The 12462-nt window shown below is 41.7% G+C and overlaps 2 protein-coding genes across 13 annotated transcripts in view; one reads left to right on the top strand and one right to left on the bottom strand.

Moving 5' to 3' along the window:
- Window positions 1-8897, bottom strand: part of BRDT (bromodomain testis associated) — a 51083-nt gene extending 42186 nt beyond the window's left edge. For 8 of the 9 annotated variants that reach the window (XM_027713322.2, XM_027713336.2, XM_027713331.2 and 5 more), the window contains exons 1-2: window positions 8597-8897; window positions 3793-3866 (exon numbers count right to left, since the gene is read on the bottom strand). The gene's annotated coding sequence lies outside the window, so the exon portion shown is untranslated. The remainder of the gene's footprint in view (window positions 1-3792; window positions 3867-8596) is intronic. The other variant, XM_027713403.2, reaches the window with a different exon arrangement.
- Window positions 8898-9033: 136 nt separating this feature from the next.
- The window catches only part of TGFBR3 (transforming growth factor beta receptor 3), a 107522-nt gene continuing 104093 nt past the window's right edge, over window positions 9034-12462 (top strand). Inside the window, exon 1 of one of the 4 annotated variants that reach the window (XM_027713482.2) lies at window positions 9034-9254. The gene's annotated coding sequence lies outside the window, so the exon portion shown is untranslated. Of the gene's footprint in view, window positions 9255-9379; window positions 9493-12462 lie in introns of those variants that run through there. The other 3 variants (XM_027713443.2, XM_027713488.2, XM_027713458.2) reach the window with 3 other exon arrangements.

Here is a 12462-nt window from a genome sequence, read left to right as displayed (position 1 = left end):
TTCAGTTTGAGAGGAGAAAGAGGGCTGGGGAGAAGGATTCTGCAGTCCCTTCACGGACAGTCGGTGAAGTTCTCCCTAGCAGAGGGCCAGTGCAAATCCTGGACACAACGTGGAGTCAAAATAGGAATGAAGAAGGGCACAGCAGTACATGAAAGTTGTTTCTCTGCACTGGCATGGATTTCAACACTTAGAAGCAGAGACCTAAAAATGTTTTGTGAACTTGCATTCCCTTTGAGTGTGAACATCCTTAGTATGGTATCAGATGCATCTATTGACAGGCAGCAAATGCCAGTGTTGCCAGTGCCCTGTAGTATCTGCTCTGTAAGTTTCTCTTGCCCACACGTGTCCCTGAAGAGCGGTGAGAGCAAAATTGTATTGTGGGAGGTATTTGGGATATGCCTATGTCAGCTGGATCAGGAGCAGGCTTTGGAAATGAACCTCCTGGTCATTCCCACATTTTTTGGTTCTCAAGTTTGCAGTGTCAGAGTACACAAATGGGATTCCTCCTGAGTGAAGTTAAATTGTGATGCAGGACCTAACATGCTCCAAAAACTAATGGATGTGCAGTCCACACAGGAATTGGCTGGAAATAACTCCCCATAAAGTGTGTCTAGTGTAGACATCAGACCCTCAACAAATACAGTTGCGTTCTGTGTACCCCTTCTTATTGTACCTGGGTAGTTGTTAATAGAGAGATACTGATAATTAATATGTCTTGCTTTTCAAAAAGCATGATTATGGGAATCTGTTCTTGTATCCCCTATTCCTTCTGGAATTAATTACTGTTCATTAACAAAGTGGTTGGTCTATTTCATGGGAGAAACAGGATGAGACAGATGGAGGCCAGCCAATGTTCTTTAGCACGAGGCCTTTCTCACCCTCATAGTGATAGTTTTGTGGCTCACACATTAGGAGCAGTTTTCAATGTAGTTAACTATTCTGCTTCCGTTGCCTCTTGATATCAAAATATCTTGACATCTAAATATATAGATATCCAGGCAATATGTGTTTTCTTTATCTGGGAGGTAAGAAAGAGCTCTCTGGTTTATAGATTTTCCTATTTCTCTGGTGTACTGGTATGCATCAGTATATTTTCTAGGGCAGGCAAATATTTTCCTTCCATGTTTTAAAAAGAGCATGTCATGTAGAAATGATTTGTGGGTTTCTTTCTTTTCTTTTTCCCCCCCAAGAGCAATTGAATTGAACAGATGAAGTATCAAAAAGATGATTTAAGTATATAATGTTACTTTCTTTGTACTTTTGGTCTCTTACAACCTATAGAAGTTGAAATTTTTTAGGTACATTTTGACTGGTTCAGAAAAGTATGAATTCTTCAACTTTGAGACCTTCTGTAGATCTATATTGCTGTTGGTGGGCACGTACCATGCCAGCCTGTAAAGACCTCCAAGGAAAAAAAAAAAGATTTTGGGGCAAATGAAACTTCCAGTCCTTGAGATAAAAGTAAACCTTCAGGCAGCAGCAAAATTTGAAAGACCTGAATAGCAAATTTAATGGATATGTATATTTATGATATCTGCTAGCGGCATAACTTGCCTTTGATTGTTTCTTTTTGTCTGTGGTTTTCAACAGTGTGTAATTCTGTTGCCTGTCTGCTAAAATACAGATGGTTCAACAGATGCACAGGTCACATGTGGCAAATGTAAGCAACCTGTTTTGTACAGAAAGTTCTCAGCCCTGTGCTATAGCGGGGCTTGGACTGGCCCTGCTTTAAAACAATTTCCACGTGTTAACACTGGGGGCACTGGCTCTGACGTACTCAGTTTGCTGATGTCCTTCAGCTCATTATCGCCTTCATATTTGACATTGCCAGTTCTGTGGAACAAATAATTCAGAAATACATAAAATTCTTGTTAAATTGTGCAAGACAGGGAATGGTGGTGGGTTACAAGAAGCAGCTGTGTTTGGGCCTGTAGTGAGAAATATTAATGAAACTACAGCTAGCTGGATATTCTCTGGACTGCTTGGGAACTGGTATTTCACATTTTTTGTCTTCAGATATGTGCTATGATTGGTGGTGTCGATCAGCTGCTTTCTACTTATCTGTGTGGATTTCTCTGTTGAAAGATTGCCTTTCTCCACAAGTCCTATGCTCACTAGTTCAATCAAGAGACCCAAGAAGTGGAAAGGCTTTCCTCTCAAGGTTTTGTTAAGGAGCAGATGGGAGGCTGGGTTGGTTTTCCTCCTCTCTTCCGTTACTTGAGACCTCTCTTATCTTTTGTGTATATTTGAAGGAAAAAGAAACTTGCATTTGGCTTTTTTAATGTGTAAATGGCAACAAAGACTGAATTTTGATAGCAATTCACACACATCTACTCTAAATAATTGATACTTTATGAATCATGATATGATTTATGATTTATGATATGAAAGCCTTCCAGCAGCAAATTATGTGTCAAATTTGAGTGTAAACCCTTCATATATGTATGCACTTGCCTTACATCCCCACTCAGTCTCAATGAAGGACAGTTAAGACTCATAGGTCACATTCCCTGGCACGTGTTATTGTAATTTCAGGGACGATGAACTAACACGTGGGAAAAACAAACAAATATCCAACATAAGGCACTAATCAGTAGCAGTCTAAAGCCAAATAAGGAATGTAATGTATTAGAGATCACTTGGAGGGATGAAATTGAGATCTCTAGCACTTGCAAAAAAGATTCTAATTCCTATATACACAAAGGCAAAATAATACGTTCTCTGAAATAGTTAATGCTGCACTGTATACATGAAGGAAAAACTTTTACATTGATTCATAATTCCAGCTAGATCTAAACTTTAAATCACATAGAAAAGTATAAAATAAGGCACTTTTACATATTTGTTTTGCAGTAGTATTGGTAATTTCTCTTGCAAAAGAAAAATAATGGTGTGTTCTCCTGCTGTGTTCACCAGGATCAGTGCCAAACCTGAGCACAAAGCAGCAGTGCAGAATTCCTTCCTTGAACTTTTGGAGTTCAAACAAGAAATAAATTGGACCCTGGGCAATACATTACTTGGTAATTCCCAAATCCAAAAATTTTGCCACAGATTGGTATTTAAATTCATATAACTAGTAGGTTTAAATTGGTGATTTTTCTTGTGGGGAGGAAATTTGGAAACACTGTATACTGAAGAGAGACTCATTTTATGGCTCTGCTTTAAAATGTGATTACCTAAATTGGGCTATAAAAATATCATACTGTATCACCTTATAAACATCTCATAGCCTCCTTATCCTCAAACCTCTTTGCAAACAGACTGATAACAAAACAGTAGCTCTATTTAATAAAATAAGGTCTTGCAACTTCTGGTTTTTGGGTTGGTTGGTTTTTCTGAAGTTTTTTAGGTTTGATTTTTTTTGTTTACTTGACATGAAATTTTGCTGGGATGTATAGCTAGATTCTAAACATCTAGCTAACCTATTTATCTTGGGACAGAAATGTAGCTTAAGCAGTCATATTTCAGGCACTTTTACTGTGCTGGATGAAATCTACTTCATGAAAGGTAGTGACTATCTATCTAGCTGTTTGATTTTTGGCTCTGCCTAATCTGTGAGGCAGGCTGTACTTCAATCTCCATCTATTTCTTTATCATGACCCAGTGGATCATGTCCTTGCAATCAAATCAGATTGGGAAGGGAAGAAAAAGAGAAAAACAAATCCACTAAAGATTAAAAGGGCTGAAAGAAAATGTCCAAGACACATAATCTAAACAGTGTGTCAAGCTTCAATGCTCAATTACTTTGTCTTGCCTCCCTTTCTTTGTGTTGCATCCCTTTCTTTCACTTACCTTTGCTAATTGAAGTTGTTAGCTCTCTGTGCAGCAGCTTTGTCTTGATGATTTTCAGTAAAACTTTTGGCACCCTATGGAAATTATAGAAATAAAAAATAATAAAGTAATTAGGACCTTGTAGACATGAGAAGATTTCAGCCTATGATATTTACATCTTGGCTACAAAGAGTTTCACCCATAATATGGTCTTGAAACCACAAGCATGCAGTATAAAGTTCAGAACAGAATACAGCAGTTTGGGACTCAATCCTGCAAACAACATATGCAATTTTAGTCATATATATAGTTCCATATTTTAAGTATTACAGGGGTGAATATGAGTTATTTAATATGTGGGCTTGAATCTGAAAGTACATGTGTATGTTATTAAATAATTTTTATGTGACAAGGTTCTAGGTGTGTAATGATCAAACATAAAGAGAATTGTCTGGAACTGAAGAGTTTAAAGTAATCTATTGACTTCTGGCTATTTGATGAAACTTCAGATTGGGCTTTAAACAGACAACATGCAATATGAGGAATGGGATCCAGCCAGAAAGAAGTGATTGAGCAGTAAAGGTATGCTAGTTTCACATTTTTCTTGTTTGATCTTTTGTTGATTTTTCCCTTCTCTCATATAATCTCTCTTTCTTTCCTCCCTCTTCTAGTCTGTTGTGTTTGCATTTGGTAGGTTGAGGGCCTATAAACATCTTATCAGAAAAATGTTGGAAGGAGGGTAAGGGGCATATCAGAGTCAATAGGAGAGGAGTGCTGGGTATAGAAGAGCCTAAACAAGGCAAGCAGGGGTGAATGGGAGGCACAAATGATATGATTAGTCATGCTGGGGGATTTTGTCTTTTTTCTTCCTTTTTTAAATCTGAAAGTAAGAATGTGTTATTTGAATTGGATATGTAGCATCAGGTTTGAGTTTAAACCCCATGGTATCTTCCATGATTGCACTATACATGACTTGTCTGTGTTTGGAATTACTCAGATTTGCTGGTGCACTTGAAATTCACTCCCTGCCTTAATCCAAGGTAACATTCAAGTGTAGACAAGCCTAACAGTTCAACACTAACATTTACTTACCTTTGGCAAAAGTTTTAGGTGTTCAAGGAATGCAGGATCATTCAGTAAGGAATGTAGAATTTTACCTCATTAGTTTGTATTAATGAGTTATTTCCTAAGAAGATTTTAATGGCTTAATTTTATTAAGTGAACCTTTATATTAAAGGTTGTGTGGGTAGAGTCATATGAGTATAACAATAGAGTTACTGCATCATAACAACCTATATCTAGCAACCTATGGTGAAGCCTTTTAGACCTTTCTATTCCCTGCTTTCAGCTGCACAATAAATCACAAATAAATCAGCTTAAAACAGAAAGCTAATTTTAAATAATAGCATTTTACCTCAGAGAGGGACAAAGTGGATGTCCTGGGCAATGACTGCACTCATCTGAACATACTCCTTGTGCTTAATCTCAGTTCCAAACCAGTCTTATGTACAAAATATCCTTGCAGGATCCATTCCTTTTTGGAATTAGTGAATTAGGATATTTACTCTTTTCTAGACTTTCAAAACTATCAATGGTTCTTTAGCATTTCAAGAACACAGTTGCTGGCCTGTTGTCTGGATCCAGCATTACAGAATTTGTATTGCCTTAATGTAGAACATGATCTATAAATTTCAAAGCAAACAGGAACAGTTCTTAGGACAGTGTGGTCCTTCCTATCTTTGATTATTATTTTGGTTTTTTAGTTCTTTATTGTTTGGGACTATCTTTTAGCCTTGACAAGAATCTAGACACTGAAGTCAGACAGAGTTTTGTGAGAATTAGTCCTTACTAATGTCTGAAAATCATTTCTGTGATCTTGAAATACTTTGTGACAAGAAAACATTTTCATACAAAGTTGCTCTTTTATAGAAGTCTGTGCTTTTGATTAGAATCTCCAAGTCAATTTGGGAATAAACTTTTTGTAGAGCTGTTGTACCCTTCATTTCTTTTAGTGCGTAAAATACTTTTAAATAGTTCTATAAATAGGTAAGTGATCATCAGATGCCTACGTCCTGCAGCAACTCTTTAAAGCATGCTTATACTTGTGGCAGTGGGTTCATCAGAAGAATATGTTAATTAGCAGGAAGTGTATTCAGTGCTGTCCCAAGGACACACAGGCCCCAGCTCCATGGTTATCCCAAGGCCCTGGTCCTGCATCATTACAAAGGCAGAGACGGTTCTGTATTCTTAAAACTGTGGAAATTACCCAGGCAATTTAGTATGGGGTTTAGTATTGGTTTTAGTATGCTAAGGTTTTGAGTACAAGTGATCTCTAATTCTCCTTTTCAACCCCAGATATTCTGTGATTCTGTGAATATAGAATGGTATCCAAATCAATAACCCCTGTCCCTGGGAAGGATTAGTTAGTTCAGATTGGATGCCATTTTAAAGGATTGATACTGCTTTTGGCTTGGGTGACCTGAATTCAGCAGACTCTTCGATGCAGGTTAGAGCTCTATGACTATAATGTGAAGTTAGTAATTGAAGCTGGTCTATAATTTTGTGAGAATAGTAAACGGGTAGTTGTTATCCACAGAAGTATCTCTATTGAATTTTGTGGGAAAGAAAGAAAAAAAAAGAAATTAGAACTGCCAAGTGATGGTAATAGTTTTTACTTGGTGCCTATTTTTTGAGTTTTTACATTTGCTTAGGCTTAATTATGTAGCACCATGAAAACATTTAAACCTCCTGCAAAAGTGAACTGTCACAGCTTTCATACATCTTCTTGAGGATAATACATTACATTGCTGGATTGGGCCAATGCCTGCTAAGTAAAATAACCCTGCCCTGGACTGAAGTTAATCACTAGATCAGGAAATACTTAAGAAGTAAGTAAAAATACAAATTATATATATAACTGTGTTCCTCAGCTGCAAAGATGAACCCTATAGTTAAGATTACAAGAATTTTCCATGGTTTTAATAGAAATTAGGTGTTTTCTGTTTATTCTTCCATGAAATGTAAAAATAAAGAAAAATTGCCAAAGTCAACTGTCTATCATTATGTTCCTGGGGGAGCCAACCCATGTTCCTAATTGTACTTTAATGTGGCAATTTGTCATATACAAATATATATCTTTATATACATCAACTGAGTTACGTATTAGTTTATAACTAAAAATCATTGTTGAGTGTGCTTAGAAAGTCTTGAACTTTTTCAGACACCAGGAGAAGTGGTGTAAAGCCTGAACTATGGTCAATACCTAACAGAATTGGCTCTTGAACAAGAATCAGTTCTTATCAGCATCAGTGAAAATGGTGAAAATAATTTGGCTGGAGTCAGACCTGTGTACAAAGAATTTGATTTTGCCAGGACTTGTGTGCACACATTTGACTTCACACACTTGAACAGCTCTCATGGCTGCTTATTTGAGTGAACCTAATCTGTTTGATTTAATCTTTGCAGGACTGGGACCCAAATGAGTAATTAAAATAAAAATAATTGGTTTGCTTAAATTTCAATCCCATTTTTAATCAGTGGTCGGAATTTCAGCTAGTGGAAATATAGTAGCCACAAAATATGCCTTGAAATGCATATGTTGCTAAAGAATATTAATTTTCTTCATTCTTGAAGGGACTTCCCCCACCTCCACGCCTCTCTTGCAAAGATTTTGCATCCTACATACGGGAGTGATAAGAGAGGAGATATGTCATGTTCCAACATGCACAACTTTTCAAACACTAAAAATAAATTTAAAATTCTGTAAGCTGGCTTATGCTGCCAACAAGCAGTCCAAACTTGTATTTTACATGTTTCTGCAGATTTTATAAGCCTGTTTGCTGAAATATTTAATGTAGACTAAATGCTTGTTATTTACTTGCTAGTGGTCTCATATACAGATAACGCAGAAGTTTTGAGACCTAGTCTTTGGGGGACCCAGCCATTGACTGATGTTTGGTATGTGCAGTGGAACTTTATGAGTAAGGTTCATCCAAACAGTACAGATCAAAGTTAAGTGGCAGGGCATTAATCTAGGTTGCAAATTTGGCTAAATTGTGTCTGAACACTCATAACACACCTCCTGGGTAGATGTAAGAATTCAGCATTCATGATCTGGGGACAAAGGGGCTGAAGTCAAACAGCACTGTGAAAAAAATCAACTCCCCTCCTAGCAAGAAAGCCAATTAAACTAGTAAAATTTTGTTGAAACATTCTGAAACTCCTCTGTACTGCTCTTTATCTCCACATGGTCTCCATACCTATACAAGAATAATTGCTTATTTGGATAATAATAGGATTAGGGCTCAATTTTGTGACAGGAGTTTTGCCGTATTAATGTTTGCCAAGTGCTAGTATTGCTCTTGTTACCATGACCTTTACAGGATATGTAGGTACCAAGAGCACACCGGTCTTGCAGGACTGTGTCATAAAGTAACTCTCTGCCCATCCTTGCTGTAAGAGAAAATTAGAACGGGGCTACAGGTGGAAAGGCCTCACCCATGGTGTAGCTCCCTTAATGACATATGGCTCCCCAACTCAGTAGTCTTGACAGTTGGGTGTTTTGACCAACTTAAAAGTGCATTCTGCAGTGAACAACACTTTGTTATTTTCTACCATAAAGTAATAACTCTCGAGTGATCTGGACTGATTTGCTTAGCTGTATACGATGTCAGCTGTGTGGTGTCAGCCAAGATCCCTTCTGATGAGTGTTTTTGGCTGCCCTTGGTCGGGGCGGCCGCGCTGATGGGACAGCGGGGCCCCGCTCAGTCCCTGCGCCCCCCGCCGCCAGTGGGAGCTGGGCCCGCCGGGGGCTGCGGGGACGTACCTCGGAGCACAGGGCAGGGCACCGCCACACCGCCGGTCACGCCGGGGGCCGAGTGCAGCCCAGGCTCCGTTACGGACGCGGTGCCCGCGGCCTCACGCGCCTTCCAGGCCGGTAACTTAAAGCCGTTGCCGGCGGGGGCCGGGGGCGCGGTGCCGCCGCCCGGGGCGGCGTGAGCGAGGTCTATCGCCGCTGTGCTCCGGCTGCTCGGGGCGCCGGCTGTCGGCACGGTCGGGCCGTGCGTGTAGCACCGGGACTTTCCTCACGGCCTCGGGGACGGACGGTGCGGGACGGGACGGGCCGCGCGGAGACCGAGGCGCGCGCTCCCTGCGCGAGGGCGGCGGAGGCGGGCGCGGCCGTCACGACGCCGGCCCCGCCCCGAGCCCAATGGCGGCCCCGCCCGCCCCGCCGGGGTTACTGCCGGGCTGGGGGCCGGGCTGGGGGCCGGCTGGGCGGGCACGCGCCTCCCCCGCACCCGCCTCCTCGCGCCCCCTCCGCGCACCGCGGGCCGGGCAGCAGTGGCCGGCGCTGGGTAGCCTCGAGAGGGCTGCGTTCCCGTCCGCTCCCATCCCGGCCGGCGCTGCCCATGGCGTAGCCGCGCTGCTGCGCGCCTGCCCCGCGCCTGCCCCGCGGGACGCGGCGTGGACGGACCTGCCGCCAGGTGGGTGCGGCGGCTCGGGCCGGGCGCCCCGCGGGGGTGCCCCGTCCGCTGGGGCGGGCGCCTCCCGGGGTGTCAGCCTGGCGGGCTGAGCGGGACGGTCCCGGGGGCCCCCGCGGAGCTGCCGGGCGCGGGGTGCGGGAGCTGCCCGGGCCGGTCGGAGCCCGTGCTGGGAGCGGCGCTCCCGGCCGGACCGTGCGAACCGCGGGCTCCGGGTGGGAACTGAGGAGCGAGCCGGGAGGTGAGCGGCTGGTGGGGGAAAACTACAGGTGTCCCGGCGACAGTCACCGTGCCTGGCTGGCTGGAACGTGCTGGGCGAGTTGCGGGCACCGAGCGAAGCCCTGTGCGGATGCTCGCGCCGGTGTGTGTGCGGGGTCCTCGTGTCATTCAGGAGGCCAGGTGGGAACTCCGCAGTGTACGAGCAGAGTGAGAGTTTTGTGTGAGGATAATACGTGTCCTGTCATTGCCATTTCACTGAGGAGCTGTTGACCTGTGGGATTTTCTGTTGCGTGTTTTGCAGGGAATGTACTGGCGTCAATTCACTGCAGCCTTCTCAGTTCATCTCTTCTAGTAATAATAAGAGTGTGCCAATAAAGTTATATGTAAATTAAGTGAGTTTTAAAATATGAACTTTACTCAGATTCAGGTGCACTTATAATTCTGAAATCACTGTTATTGGCATCAAACAGCACAGGAGGCGATACTACTTCTTTTCAAAAGAAAGGACTTTAGGTGTAGCTGCATGTGTAGTTACACCTTTTCCACTTGCTGTGGATGTAACCAGGTATAAATCTACTCATCTCAGTTTTGTTAAGCTGTAGCTGTTAAAATTTACTTGCTATCGTTTATTATTTTCTTCTCAAATGTAGTATCATCAGGACAGTTCAGTTTTTAGAGACCTCCTGATAAGGTTTGTAACCTGTTAGACACTTGGATGAACAAGTGCCATGATTTTGTTCTAAGAAAAAGTTTTTCTGGTTGGATCTGTATTTATACCAAACTAGGTTTTTATTTACTTTTTTTTTTTCTTTTTGATGAGATTGAACAGGCTTGTATTAGACCCCCACTGGGGAGAAAACCCAGAGTGACAGAGCTGCCTGCTCATTAATTGTAGCACCAATTAGGTTTGTCTTACAGTGACCTGGAGGACTCATACTATTGTAGTCTCGTATGTGGAAGACTTTAAACTTATACATGTAAATGAAACATCTTCCTAAGACAAAATCTATTTATTTATCACTTCTTTCTAAGATTACTTTATTTCTCTTACAGTCCATGTTTTTCTCCATGAATGCCAGGCACAACACGAGTTGGTAGCTGGGTTTTAATTAGCACTGTACTGGTGTCCTGTTAAAGTGTTCCCAGCAAGAGTGTTAGTAAAATGTTAATTGGAAGATGCTTATTCGTTTGAAGAGCTCCAGTTTAACCCGTGAAAGCTTACAGGGCTTGAGTTCCAGCTGAGGAGGAGCTGCTCCTCGACTCAGACCTGGGCCGACACCAACTGCTGCAGCTGGTGCTCAGCTGGGGGAGGAAGGGAGGGACGAGTGTTGAACGGGGGGCAGGTCGTTGGCTTCCTTCAGTGAAGAGTCCTTTACTCTGAAACTTGCTTCCCCCAATTGTTTGCTGCAGTCCAACCTTGTTAACTTTAAAGTGACACTTCAAATTTTTCTCTCCTGCCATGCTTTCTGTCCCTGGGGAGGTCTCGTTTGGTTGTTGATACTGATGCACATTTTGTGTGTCCAGAGCCTCACCTGGTCAGTGTGTAAATGATATCCACCATGGATCTGAATTCTTTTAAGAAGTAAGCTTCAAGGTTTTTTTTCCTGGCCTGCAAAACATCTTTTCATACCCCAGCATCTTGATGCCTACCTCAGGAACCATGTTTGGAGTCAATTGCTAAACCAGCAGGGGGAACACAAAACTTTCTGTCTTTCAAGTCTCTCTTCCTACCACAGTTGCAATTTGTTAAAACTTTGGGCCTCTACTTGTGATAGTATTTCTTTAGAAAATGAATGTCAATTTACTTAGACTCCCCTCATGCATTGGAATAAACACATAATTTTTGAAACCTTATTTATTAATTTTCTCTAGCAGGCCTGTCTCCCGCTCTTCTGAATGGATTTTTTTTGTCATATTAGCCATAACTGGACTTGCAAAAGCATTAGAGGTTTATTTGAGAGAAATTTCTCTTTGAAGATGTTTGAAGTGAAGTAATTAAACCTAAGGAATGATATTTTGAGTAATCCCTTAAGTTTTAGATAACGAACTAGACAAAATATTTTCACAGTGAAACTATTACAATGTCACATTTATGATTGTATATAGACATCCTGAGAGTTAAAGTTGAGTTGCAAAGAAGTTGTATTCTCACAAGAAACTATTTCTAGTATTTAGGGTTTCCATAAGAGAAAATATTTTTAGATACTCTCTTACGTTTTAAGAAGTCATTAATAGCTTATTTTTGTAAAGGTCAACTGACGCTTTCAGCACAGATCAATAATGATTTTCCTTTTGGATTTGTGTTGGTGTAATGATTGGTTAAGTATTTTGTACCAGGAATACTGATGTAAAGGCTGTTACCAGAGAAGGTTTTGTGTATGACTTGCATCAAACCATATTGCTTTCTGGTCTGTGAAGTCGGATGCAGCCCAATGGCAAACGTAAGGTATGGATATGCATACAGATGGCTGAATGCTAAGTGAAGTATGGGAATTTGCATCATGTCAGCTATTCCCCAGTAAAAGCTGGGGAATGGACTCTTACCCTTCTGTAAATGTGAGATATCTTGCTGCTAATACTTGGTGTTAAGCCATCTTTTATTGATGGTGGGATAAAAACATGGCCAGGGAGCATTTTTCACGGAGTAGCCAATTTGCTGCTTGTGAGTGATAGCAGTTGTATATTCTCCCAGCATTAGGTGTTAGAGCAAGTGGAGACAAAATGTAGTTCAACTGAACTGACAGTCCCAGGTCAGGTTTAAAGGAAGAGATGTAAGCTCCTCCGGTTCTGGAATGGCACTGACTGCATACTGAAGTATGAAATGAATATGAGTTTTCTTCCCACTGTTTCAGTGACCAGGTATATGTGTATTCCAGTGGCCATGCATTCTTCTCTTAAGGGCATTATGGGTTGTTGCCAGCTGCTGAAGGTACAAAACAGTGTATGCTAAATTCCATTGATAATCTCCCTCCTCCGTTGCTTTCATGGAGTA

This window comes from Pipra filicauda, unplaced genomic scaffold, assembly GCF_003945595.2.
Source record: "Pipra filicauda isolate LSUMZ 115617 unplaced genomic scaffold, ASM394559v2 scaffold112_size3218982_pilon, whole genome shotgun sequence".
NCBI classification, from domain to species: domain Eukaryota; kingdom Metazoa; phylum Chordata; class Aves; order Passeriformes; family Pipridae; genus Pipra; species Pipra filicauda.
This window is presented reverse-complemented; position numbering and strand designations above follow the sequence as displayed.